This window comes from Brassica napus, chromosome C1 (assembly GCF_020379485.1).
Source record: "Brassica napus cultivar Da-Ae chromosome C1, Da-Ae, whole genome shotgun sequence".
Lineage (NCBI taxonomy): Eukaryota > Viridiplantae > Streptophyta > Magnoliopsida > Brassicales > Brassicaceae > Brassica > Brassica napus.
The window spans coordinates 36912906-36927453 of record NC_063444.1 but is presented as its reverse complement, the minus strand read 5'-3'; positions in this window follow the sequence as shown (position 1 = coordinate 36927453).

Below are 14548 nucleotides of genomic sequence, written 5' to 3'. Positions count from 1 at the left end.
AAAACATTAACTTATTTACAACCCGTGTCACTATTATCCTACCCAAAATCCGACCCATTTTCTGACCCAGATTCCGACCCAATTGTAACCCTACATCCCCAAATCAAAACACAATCTCTTTCACCTCCCACAATCCAATTTTGTTGTTCTTGTTTTTAATCCAGATTTATATTATTGTTTCCTTGTTCTTATCCCAAATCGATCGACCTATTATCATCCTTAATTGATTTACTCTTATCTGATTCGAATTTCATCTTCGTTGTAAAAAATTCGCGTCAAAGAAGAACACATAGTATTAATAGTATAACTAGTACAACTCAAACTAGTATAACTAGTACAACTCAAACCAGTACATCTAGTATAACTAGGGTGAGTATAACCACTATAACTAGTATAACTAGAACACATATAACTAGTATAACTTTGCAATTAGTATAGTGATATTTGGTTTTTGTTTTCAGCTTATTAATAATGTTATAGAAGATGATGATGCAGAACCAATGAAAAATTGGTATAATCCTCCCACCTAGATGTGTTAAAATATCTTAATAGTTTGTATTCTATAATATTTAATTTAGATAATGAATTTGTTTTACTAGTTGTACTATTTACGAAAAAATCATCTTCATTCTTTTTTTCTCTCGAAGCCGAAGAAGGTAGTTGCAAAGCCAGAAAAATAATATTAGGTTAAGTTGTGTTTTGTAATACCCTATAATACAGCTAGAAGGAGTATAACATGTATATTAGTAAAACTGAAACGTGTATAACCAGTACAACTCTCCAACTAATATGGTTATATTTTGTTTTTTTCAGCGTATGAATAATGCGAGAAAAGAGAATTATGTATAAAAAATGAGACATGTTGTTCTAATCTTTTCTCACATGTATGAGTCAAAATACATGAATATTTTGTTTTACATAATATTTATTAAGATAATGATTTTTTTAATTGGTTGTGCTAGTTGTAGTGTGGAGCCTCAAAAGTTGCGGTATGAGAAGATTTAAAAGAGTTTAATGCAAAGATGATGTAGAAGCCCTCACGGGTTTGAAAATGATGGATAGGCTTCATGTTTGGTGTTTGTACTATGACAATAGTAGTCCAACTTGTGTACCTGGTTTATATATGGTAGACCGGTAGTAGTACCAATGTTTTGATATTAAAAATGACATACCAATGTTAGTTGTATTTTTGTATTTGATTTCAAATAACTTTTTATTCTTATGTTTTACAAATTATATGATGATATTAAGCTGTACCATTTAAACCAATATTACATATCTTGTATATGGGCTATATGTTTAGTTTTATTAGATTACCAGTTGTACCATCTTCTATAACTCACTACCTTAGCAATTTCATGATTTAACTTATATTACCATCATATTAAACTTTTAAAAACATTCATTACACTAACATTAATTTAAAACGTGATGCACATTTAAAGCAATACTAAATAAAATAACAATATAGTTGTACTAGTTTTTTTAGTTGTAAAATAATAACGGCTGCTCCGGATTAGAAATCTCCAAGTTTCACTATTCTCTGCATGCATATCTCCAAGAGCCTTTCAACCTACTCCGAACCTGAAAATGACTCAAAAAAAACTAGAGAGACTCGATAAAAACTTGAAAACAATTTAGAAAACATATATACAATCTGTATGAAAACACAATATATCACAAAACGGCCTCGTAACATTGACATAACTTAAACTAACAATTTCTGAAAGTTAGATTATGTTTTTTTTCCAAATAACATGGTTAATCAAGTAAACAAACAGTTAAAGTATACGGTAAATCATGTAAACTTATGTGATGGTGTAATAATTGTCAAAAAAAATTTCATAATTTTTTTTAGGAAAGTTACAACTACTTCATTTAATATTAAACCATAATGTATAAAACATGATACACGTTTTAAACGTGATGCACAATACAAAATGAAATAACATAGTTGTACTAGTATATTTGAGTTGTACCGATTTGTGCCTAGTTGCACTAGTTTTCTAGTTGTACTGGTTTATACATAGTTGTACTTTGGCAGTGAAATCGAAAAAACTAGTTGTACCACATAAGATTTAAACTTACTTCAGTTGTACCACTTCTTTATGTGTACATGCATTTGCCCCAATAAAATGAAATCATCAATTTTGTTAAAATACATTTCATGTATGTTTTCCAAAAATTATGTGTACAAATAAATTAACAAACCTTAAAAGTATAAGGTAGATCATGCAAACTTATGTGATGGTGTAAGAACTACAAAAAACAAAAAATATTAAAATAATAAGGAAACTATCTAAATATTTACCAAACTGGTCATTTGATTGTTTTTTCATATGGAATACCCAATGAAATATATAAATTTCAGAAAATGAATAGTTGTACTATTTATACCAATATTACTTGTATGATAAATAAAGCATAGATGTACCAGTTATACTTATACCAGTATAACAGTATGGTTTGATATATAGTTCGACCAGTTATACCAGTTGTATCAGACTGGTTTACATTTTACACTAATTACAGAAGTTATACTAGTAATATTGGTTGACATATGATTATACCATTTGTTTATGTGTCCAGACTATGTTTAACATATTATAGAATCATAAATTTTGTAAAAATATAATCAGTGTATGTTTTTCCAAAATAATGTGACTAAACAAATAAATATACTTTGTAAAAGTATGGACAATGTATGTTTTTCAAAAATTAAATGGCTAAGCTAATAAACAAACCTTAACAATATAAAGTAGATCTCGTAAATTTATTGGATGAAGTAATAATTATAAAAAAATATTAAATAAATTGTGAATTTAGTTGTATCAAACTAAGACAAAGCAAAAATTGTAACTTGAACAAGAGGAACAACCACCTTGAAGGCAACCACATGTAAACTTCTTATTTATCTTAAGTAAAGTCTTAAAGAATGGAACTTTTTTTGCAACACCTTGACAAAATCATGCATGCTTTGTACTTCCAACATAACATTCTTTCCACTATCTCTGCAAACATTAGGTTGAAAATTTCCTGACATTTTCATCTTCATCCCCTGTAACCAATGCTTCAACACCGTACCTAGCATTCAAAAACTCCACCACCGCAAGAGTAAGCACCAGCTTATTGGAATTCAAAACAACAAACACATTCAAACTCCTCTACGTCAACTTCCTTAGCATTCCTATATTCCTATTCCTATATTCCTGCTCGACTTTGCCACGTTCTCCTCCACGTCAACCATCAAAAATATTGTTTTCCCCTTCGGATCCAACCCCCATCTCTTCATCGCATCCAAAAACTTGTTCTTCCTCGGCTTCTCGAACCTACCAATGAACTCCTTCACCACAATCGTGCCTCCCGACGCCGCTGCACTCGCTATCACCGTCGATATCGCCAGCCTCTTCTCCATCGCGTCCATGGTAGCAACCCTTCTAATTATCTCATACGAGAGAGAGAGAGAAGATCGGCGAGACGTACCTCGACCTCAGAACCACATCGGAGGAAATCATGCGCTCCGTTTTCCACCACACCATCGTGACAGACTTGCAAAACAAGCGGCAAGGGACGGCGTCAACATTGACTTGCGGTGAAGTACGCGGCGGCAGAATCAAGCCTCGTGGAAGATATATGAAGGTCACAACAGAATTTGATCCCCTCATGGAGGAGATATGAGGGCACGGCGACTGACGGAGAGAACATGCTGCGATGATAAATCATAGTTCAGTGGAGGCGCAATGGTTCAATGAAGAATTCGAGTTTCAGTCATGAGAGAGAGAATACCACGCTGGAAGAAGCGCCGATGCAGATGTCATGTAATCGACATCACACCGCAAATCTAAGCAGTTGGGACCGGAGACGCCGTGTGTTTCTGTGGAGGTTTACGATCTGCCGCGAAGAAGAAGACCTAGAAGAAAAGAAAGGAGACGAGCCGTAGAGATTTTGTTATAAATTTTGTTTAATTTGTTAATTTCATTAAGGGTATACAAGTAATTTACATATTATAGGTTCAAACAGATTTTTTTAGTAGGCTATAGATTTTTTTTTGGACAATTGGTCTATTATAGATTTTTGTCCCTAAGAAACTCACTGGCCACGATGGAGAGAAGGTGAGTCTCATTAAGCTTGCTACTTGGATTGAAGTACCTGCCAGAGACAACAGATCTCATGTGTTTGCAAGAAGGCCATCTCATCATAAACGAAAATTGAAGATGAGCACTTTAGCTTCCCGTTCAGTCAACTCATCAGCTTGACTTGAGATCGCCAAGACTGGAAATAAGAAGAGTTTGATTCATTATTTCCTTCTCTCGGCAACCACTCCCCGAGGAGCCACCTTGGACGTTTGTTTCATCTCCATCGCAAAGATAAGTTATTTTATCAAATTATCACATGCTTTAATGACTTTTAAATTACACACATGTGTCATGGTAGACATTATAGATGTGGTTTGAATTATTAAAAAAGTCTAAGCTGCTCATTCTCGTATAAGGCCTATGAGATGACTCATGTTATTGATAATTATTAATGTCATCATGTGCAACTCATGAGCATTAAGCATCAACACGATGGCTTGCTTATTAATTATGTAACTTGGTTATTTCTTTTGGTTAACCTTATCTGATCATCATAATGTTTTTGTGAGACAGAGTCAACAGCCATTGTTGAACCAAAAGAAAAATCAGAACCGGGAGTAATGTGGAGTCCTCAAGCCACCTCGTCACAAGAGACGTCCGGAGGCTCGAGACAAATCTATCTCGGCATGATAAGTCTTAAGGTCGAAATGACCTTGCCTTCTTCTACACAGTTCGCCAAGACAAGCTTGCTGCAACCGATATGAGCTTCTCCGAAGTACTACCGTGTCGTCAACCGAAGCTCCGAGATCAGGCTCTTTGCATACATGCATATACGTGCTCGACGAACACACCAACAATGGTCGAGACTTTGGTTACTCGGCTCATGTCGCTCTCTCGCGGTCACTCGAATTGCTCGCATGACGTGATACCGTGAAGACATGTCCACCGTGATAATTTGATTGTGACGGTTCGTACATGGTGGTACGTTCATGATGATGTCTATGGTGACTTGTTCTTGGCAGTTAGTCGACTGACGCTTCATTCACGACAACAACTTACTCTGGTGGTTCAGAACACTGTCTCCACATATCGTTCGCGCAACCATCCCGGAGTAAGAAGTCTGATCGGAATCAGAAGTATGTTGATGATAGCTCGCCCAAAACGGTCCGTCTATGACACTTCATTTATGGCAACCTAACCATGACGGCCCGTTCATGACAATCATCTGCGACATGGGTACGTGCCTAGTTCATTGTCTCATAAACCCTATTCGTAAAATTCGCAGAGATCGATTTCGTCTTTCTCTCTCTAAGAACTTAGGGGGGGGGGACTTACTGTTGGAGGGGGGGGGTGGATTTACATCCTCCCTCAAGGCCCATTAAAACAATGAATTATGCTCATTTTGTTAGGAAACCCTAAACACATTTTTCTATAAATAAAGAGATATCTCTCTTTATCAAGGTATCTTCTCTTCTCCATTTTAGACCTAGAACACTTTTTACAAAGAGTTTATGGATTCTTAGATTTACTTTACACTAGAAACCATTCTTGTAATACAATCTTTGATAAATAAACTCTTTTTGATGTTCATTTCTCATTTGATTCTTTCAAGATTTCTCCTAAACCTCAAGAATCTAATCATTATCCTTAGATTCTTTATTGTATGATTCCAACAAACATCACCGGCATAAATACCGTTTTTGGATCGAACAATAGTCAGCATGTACAATGTGTTGCCATATGTTTGGCCTTTGAGCGCTTCTCAAACATACTTTCTTTTGGGAAAACATGTTTTCCGTTCTATGTAAAGATATCTCATTACTTAGTCTACCGGTAAATTTATTGTGGCTTACCACAAGTTCAAAACTTAAACCTGCAGATTTTTACTACATTGCTACCTCAATTTCTTCAAAGAAACCAACTAATGATAAAAGCTTTCATATCTCAACACAATAAAAAAGTCGTTCACTGTCATATGTATATACTATTACTCGTATATTATAAAACATGTTTTTAAAATATGAAATGTTGATACAACACGGACTCCACTAGAACAACTTAATATATATGCTAAATGTTGTGATCAAATAATGAATCTAAAAATATTGTAGATATATAGAACCAGAAAGGATGTGAATGTTCCTAAATAAACACAAGGAAAAGAGACAATTGAATAGATTAGTGTCACAATTTCTCTTCATGTTCTTTCCTTTTGCGTCCTACAGGGAGAAAACCTTGTTGAATTTGAGCTAAACCTGGAACATAATTCAGAAGAACTGAGCTAAGTTTACAAGTCAAGTGACGTGCTCGGTGCTTTTCCTTTTGCCTACTCCAAGATGAGTCTCCATAGAGCTTAGACTATTTCTTCTCAGAACGTTCAAACACACAAATATTTTGTTCTTCTTGTCTGCGAAGAAGTATTCATATGCATTACAAGAGATCTTTAGAAAACATCGTATAACTCAAGATAACCATAAATCTACACGAATGACTATCCTTACCACTAGATCTGTGACAACCCACCCCGTGGGCCCCAGGCTCACAGCGCTGCAGCGCACCGACCCCAACCCCTCCATTATGAATTCTCTCTAACTCCATAATTAGGTTGCTGGTAAGCCTCGAACCCAGGACCTCACCCTTTAACAGCATTCCCACAGGACAAACTGTCACCAATTGAACTAACGCCTCGACCGCCCACAGCTAATGGGCCACCCACGCCCGCTCTCTCGGCCCGTAGGTCTCATCCCGTTCCAGCGATCGGTCCGTTAATTTTCCAAGGCTCGAAATCATTGTTTACTGACCCTGAAATCACCACCCGACCTTTCTCCATGATTTGGCCTCACTCGCAAGCTATCGCGAATCACTTCCCGATAGGTCACCCATCGTTCCACTACTCCAGCCCAAACACGCTTAACTCTGGAGTTCTAAACGTATGTGTTACGGAAAAGGTAAGTCAACTTTGGTGACATAGGTAGCCAAATCAATTCTCTTAAGTCTTTCTATATATGAGAACTCGGGATGTTACAAGATCATTATCTGTAATTATATATGTATATCCAACATGCACCAAAATGAACGTATTTCAGTCAGTCCAATCTTTATCGTTAAGGTATGAACCGGGATTGCAGAAGAGGCTTAGTGAAAGCGTCATCAAGTTGATCAACTGAGCTGATGTGAGATACTCGTAGCTGTTTTGCTTGAACAAGTTCTCGAACAAAATGTTAATAAATTGCTCATAAGAGAGTGAAACACGGGGTTAGCACTTAAAATATATATGTTGCTCCTACATTGTTTGTTGGGATCGGTATATGAAGTTCTCAGTGAGTAAGAAGGCAATCCTTTTGAATTCTAAAGTAGCATCCTTCAGGCTTATAGACTAAGAGTACGGTTGAACAAGGCTAAGAGTACAACTCCTGTCGTGGCTAAGACGGGCATTGCATTTGCCTCTCTCTTTTTCTGAACAGTGTTGTGATGTACTTGGTTTGTGTGAGCAAAAGTCCCAATGAGTTGCGGTAGCTTCCGTTCCAAGAATATACAAAAGTGCACCAAAATCCTTGAGAGAAAATATGTTGGCAAGAACCTTGATGAACCGAAAATTGTATCATTTTATTGTTTGTGATGATGATATTATCTACAGAGATGATATTACTATATACATAAAGAAGATAACTTGCACAGAAGACAAATAAAAATGCATCCGCAAGAAGGGTTAACGAAACCAGCATGAATGAAGAAGTTGCGCAGGTCATACCTTTTTTCAACAAAAGAAAAATAACTTCATTCAGAAATATGATTTACAAAGAATTGTTTTTAGTGTTCGGTAAAGTTCAATCGTATGACTCATTCTACTTCTTTTCCCCATCCCACTCTCCACTATTATTTGTCTTTAATTATTCCAGTTTCTTTAGTTGCTAGACAAATGCTAATAGTTTCTTAGAAATATTATGAACTCCTAGATTATCAAAAAGTTTTACAAAAAGCAAACATGAAGATATAATGTCAAAAAGGGAGATTCGGTTCTCTTCATTTATAAAGATCTGGTTTTATTTAGTAACTTGTTTAAGATCTATAAAATACAAAATCCCTCAGTAATAGTCCAGATATCCGAGAATTAAGAGTATTTATACGCATATATCTGAATTTTTTTTCCTTCTGTTTTGGTTATGGAACCAGCTTGTTACTCGATTATTCTTCTTTTTTTCCTTTGTTACTCGATTATTCGTGTAAGCTCTATTCGGTTCCATTCGACCATTATTTGCTGGTACGGCCTTTCTAATTTCTATAGTTCTATCACTACAAGAAAACAGCGACATACTGAGGGAAAAAATCATCGGTATGTCGTCGGAATAACGTTATTCCGACGACATACCGACGAAATAAGTCCTCGAAAATAACTCCTCGGAAATTCATTTTTCCTCGGAATTTCCTCGGAAATTTCCGACAGAATTCCGAGGAAACAAATTTCCGAGGAAACTCCGAGGACCACCAGTTCGTCGAAAAGCTCCTCGGAATATACCGAGGGAGAACTTCCTCGGGATATTTCGATGGATTTTCCGATGGTACAATCCTCGGAAATCGGAAAATCCATCGAAATATCCCGACGAAATGTTCCTCGGAATTGTCATCGGGAATTTCCGAGGAACTGAGCCCTCGGAAAATTCCGAGGAACTGAGCCCTCGGAAAATTCCGAGGAACGAGTCCCTCGGAAAATTTAGAGGAACGAGTCCCTCGGAATATTCCGAGGAACGAGTCCCTCGGTATATTCCGAGGAACATGTCCATCGATATATTCCGAGAGTTCATTTCCTCGGAATTTAAAAAAAAAAAGAAAAAAATTAAAAAAATAAAATTTTTGAAATTTAAATTTGAAAATATAAAATTAAAATTAAAATTGAAAACATATTAGATAATATTCAAAGTTGTACAAATAAAAATAAAACATTCCGAGTTTTTGAAAAAAAAAAACTACGGGTCTGGCACATTCGGGAACACCTCGTTCGGGTACATCCTCTGCATCATCTCCATCATTTGCTGGTTCAGCCTCCTCTGTGCCTCATAGCCCGCCTGTTGAGCCGCCATCTGGGTCTCCAACAAAGATATGCGATCATCCTTGTCTTTCAACTGAGCCGTACGTACTTCTGGATCAACAAAGGGCGGTGGTGCAGAAGAAGGAGGAACCGACCGAGTGCGACGACCCAAACCGACCAAACGTCCCTTCTTCTTTAGAACCGACTGAAATAGGAAATAGCCAAATTTAAATCAAGAAATAAATGAATTGAACTTTAAAAAAAAAAGAACTTACGGATACAACAATTTCGTTGATTCGAAACCGGGACAAGTTGGTTGAAGCCGTCGAAGCGTCATCCTCGGTTTGAAGTTGAGACACTTCGTCTTGCACCTGAGTTTGGACCAGGGTGACCACTTCCCTCACAAGACCGTCATCAATCTGGCCGGTCTTCTTGTTGGTATACGCCCTCTTCATAAGGGCGAGATCATCAACTGGCTCGCCTTCATTTTCTTCCGCCTTGAAAAAAACATAAATTAAACAAACATTAGAAATTAGAAGAAATGCAAAAAAAATAAAATTTCAAAACTTAAATAATTGAAGAAAAAGCGGCTGAACTTACCATGAGATCCCCCAGAGTGGCAATAGATTGAGCACCCAAGTTATGCCTGAAGATGCCCTTCTCTTTACGGTCGCTCATGCGGTTGGTGGAGTTGGTGGAAGAAGTTTCTTTCGTCTCTTCCTTATCCCAATGTGCACACAACTCCGTCCAGACCGTGTTGTTTATCGACTTTGGGACCTTTTAATAAAAAAAAAATAGTTTAATAAATTAAAAAATAGTTTAATGAATTAAAAAATTGTTTAATGAATTAAAAAATTGTTTAATAAATTAAAAACAACCTTGTTGATCTCCCACTTCTTCTTCCACTTGTGGATTTGCTTCCCATAGTTGTCCATAACTTTATGGACGAAGTGGTGATAGATAAAGAGCGTCTCATCGGAATTCCAGTTGAATTCTTGCTGAAATAAAACAGAATTAGTATAAAATTTATATTAAAGATTAAAAATATAAGTAAAAAATGAGAATAGTTACCGCAAACTGACGAAACCACAGATGCTGCTTCTCGAAAGAGAAGTCAGTGAAAGTAGGATGTCCCTTGTCGAGGGCCGAGTACATCATACGGTTGATCCATGAGCTGATCCCGTTCCCGGATCGGTTGAACCTAATAAAAAGAACAAACGGTTAATAATGAATCAAATTTTAATGAAAAAAAATATGTTTAATTACCATGTTTGACCCCGTCCATGTGGATACGGAGTGAGATAGGGAAGATGGTCACGACCGGGCTGTCAAACCAACTCCGCAACACTCATCACTCCCGGAGGACCCGGAGGAGCAGGAGCGGATGCAGCAGCGAGAGAAGCAGGAGCGGGTGCAGCAGAGGGAGATGTATGGTAGGAGCTGTGGGGCGAAGGAGAATTCTGAAAAAGGCTGGAATCCTGAGACTGGCTCCCGGTACCACCACAACCACTACGCTGTCGAGGCCGGGTCTGATCATCATGAGACCTGTAAATTAAAAAAAAATATTTAATAAATATAGAAATATATAAATTAATTTTTTTTTTTTTTAAATCCCAAATAATAGTTTTTAATCACAAAAAAAGTTTTATAGATATTAAAAAGTTTAATAAAAATATAAAAATAGTTCTAATAAACAAAAAAAAAGTTGTAATAAATAAAAAATAGTTTAATAATTACAAAAAATAGTTTTAATAATATTAAAAATGTTTAATAAATATAGAAATTCATATAATATAAATATATATATATATTTTTTTTAAATCTCAAATAATAGTTTTTAATCACAAAAAGGTTTTATAGATATTAAAAACGTTTTGTAAAATCCAAAAAATCGAATTTATATACAAAAAAAGTTTTGTAAAATTCAAAAAATCGAATTTATATACAAAAATCATTTTGTAAAATACAAAAATCGAATTTATACACAAAAATAGAATTTATATACAAAAATCAATTTTATAAATACAAAAAAATTAAACAATTTATAAAAAAATTCTAAATCAATTCAACAAAACAAATTATTCAACCAAATCACAATTCTAAACCTATTATACAACCAAATCACAATCCTAACCAATCACCCTAACAAAAATCTATCAAATCTACACAAAAACCTAACAAATAGAACCTAAGAGAGTGAGATAGGGTCCTTACATGATTTGTGTAAGAGAAGGGGGAGATCGCCGGAGATATCGTCGGAGAGAAGGGGGAGATCGCCGGAGAGGAGGGAGAGGAGCCGCAGAGGAAGAAGAGAGAAATGGGGAAGAAGAATCGGCTCGTGGTTATAAAACATAGGGTCCGACGGATAGTTTCCGTCGGAATTTCCTCGGAATTCCAATTTCATTTTTCGCGAAATATTTGCCCGGTTAAATGAAAATATTCCGAGGACATTCCGACGGATACTTAAATATCCGTCGGAATTCCGTCAAAATATTCCGAGGAAATACCGAGGAAATAGTGTTTGGGGTTTCAAAACATCGATTTTTTTTGCCGTATTTCATTTCTTATACAATTGTAATGCATACCATTGATGTTTCTTTGTATAGATGATCATAAACCATGAAATAACAAAATTTCAAAACGAATTGTAAGTATTCCCTTTATCGTTCATTAAAGTGTATAAGTGTTTCTCTTATGTTGTGGGGATTTCGTTCATACAATCGGAAAAGTGTTTATTATAGGGTAAGGAACAAATTTTTGACTTCATAATCAGTCTAAGACACTTAATAAGGGTTATATAAGTGTTATTCAAACCGCAAAATGTTGTTTTCGGTTTAAAAACCCTACTTCCTTGGAATTTCCTCGGAATATTCTGAGAGAATTCCGAGGAAACCCTTATCTTCCTCGGAATTCCGTCGGAATATTCCGAGGTAATTCCGAGGAACTAGTGTTTGGGGTTTCAAAACATTGATTTTTTTTTGCCGTATTTCATTTCTTATACAATTGTAATGCATACCATTGAGGTTTCTTTGTATAGATGATCATAAACCATGAAATAACAAAATTTCAAAACGAATTGTAAGTATTCCCTTTACCGTTCATTAAAGTGTATAATAGTTTCTCTTATGTTGTGGGGATTTCGTTCATACTATCGGAAAAGTGTTTATTATAGGGTAAGGAACAAATTTTTGACTTCATAATCAGTCTAAGACACTTAATAAGGGTTATATAAGTGTTATTCAAACCACAAAACGTTGTTTTCGGTTTAAAAACCCTACTTCCTCGGAATTTCCTCGGAATATTCTGAGGGAATTCCGAGGAAAACCTTATCTTCCTCGGAATTCCGTCGGAATATTCCGAGGAAATTCCGAGGAAACCCTTATCTTCCTCGGAATTCCGTCGGTATTTCTATTAAAAAAAAAAAAGTCGATGCTAGTCTGTTTCCGAGTCATCATCACCAGATGAATCTGAATCTGGATCTTGGTGAAACTCTCCAATCACTGGTTCATCCTCTACGTGAACGACGGCTTCCTCTCCGAAGTCGGTTAAATCGACTACAAGGCCAACTCCAGCTAAATCTTCTGCTGCACTTAAGTTGCCGGATGTGCTTGGTTGTAGTGGGTCTTCCTGCTCAGAACTTCCCTGAACTCGGCCTCTCGGGTTGAGTCTTGTAACAGTAACCCATGGATCATCTTTGATCCTTACCCGGGGGTACTTGATATTACAAACTTGTAACATTTAAAAAATTATTAGTAAAATTATAAATTAATACACATGATGATGAATCATTTTAAATAATTAACATTTAATTACCTGATCGGCCTGAGAAACAAGAATGAAAGGATCATAATATTGCAGCTTTCGCCTCGAATTTACTGATGTAACACCAAATGCATCTATTCTCACACCTCGATCTAGAGTGTTGTCGTGCCAATCACAATAGAAAACAGTACAGCCCAATTCAACCATGCCCAAATACTTGATTTCCAAAATCTCATGTATGTGTCCGTAGTATTCATCATCTCCTGATGCAGAACAAACGCTAGCATCATAAGTCGTACTCGAAAGTCTCTTCTTCTGAGTTGTGAATGCATATCCTCGAGTACAAAATCTCAGATATGACTTCACAACAAATTTTGGTCCAACGACCATCTCGCGTATCCAATCGTCAAATGTTTCACCTCTGGCCAAACCAGCAGACACCTATATTAATAGCACATATATATGTTATATCAATAAATGTGAATTAGTATAAATATGTGATAGCTGATATTTTAATTTGTTTAAAGCACTCACATAAGTAAACATCCATCCAGAAAATTCTCTCTGCTTCATTTCTTCTAGTTCGTCCTCTGTGGCGTATCTATATTCGAACCTCTTTTCTGCCGTGAAAATCCTGTACATATGATGACAATAATGTAATTAATTATGATTTAAATTTCAACTTGTTAAAATAAAAATTTGTAAGCTAATTTATTTACCTCTCATATTGAAGAACATCTTCGCAGTTGGTGAGCAAATATGTTTGCAAATTACTGCGTTCCTGCTCAGTAAGTCGACGGTCCTTTGGTTTTCCGCTAAGTCGTCCAATGTCTGTGAAAATGTCTGGAACCGTAACATGATATGTTGCCCGTTCGCCTCTATCATCATGTCGGGCAGGTCTTCTGTTTTTGGTCTGAACTTCTGCTGGAAAGTAGTACTCGGCAAAGTTTGAAGTTTCTTCATTGATCATCTGTGCGACCATAGAACCTTCCACCCTACTTAAAATTTTCACCATCTTCTTCAAATGGAACATATACCGCTCATACATATACATCCATCTATACTGCACAGGACCACCAAGTTCCAATTCTCTTGCCAGGTGAATAACAAGATGCTCCATAACGTCAAAAAATGAGGGAGAAAATATCTTCTCAAGGTTGCACTGAATCACGGCTATGTTAGTCTTCAAATTTTCAATACCTTCAAGAGTCACTGATCTCGTGCATAAATCGCAGAAGAAACCACTTATCCCTGCAATTGCTTCATGAACATTTTGTGGTAATAGTTCCTTGAAGGCAAACGGAAGGAGGCGCTGTATCATTACATGGCAATCGTGGCTTTTCAAGCCAGTAAACTTTCCTTCCTTTCTGTCGATACAGTTACGCAAATTAGATGCGTAACCGTCTGGAAATTCCACATCGTTTGAAATCCAATCAAAGAACGCATCTTTTCCCTCTGCATCAAGTCGGTATATGGGAAAAGGAGCCCTACCATTCTCATCAACATGAAGTTCTGAACGAGCACATATATCGACTAAATCCAGTCTTGACTTCAAATTACCCTTTGTTTTACCTTTAACATTAAGGATCGTGTTCATGAGATTGTCAAAAAAGTTCTTGTCAATATGCATGACATCTAAATTATGCCTAAGCAGATGATCCTCCCAGTTTGGCAGATCCCAGAA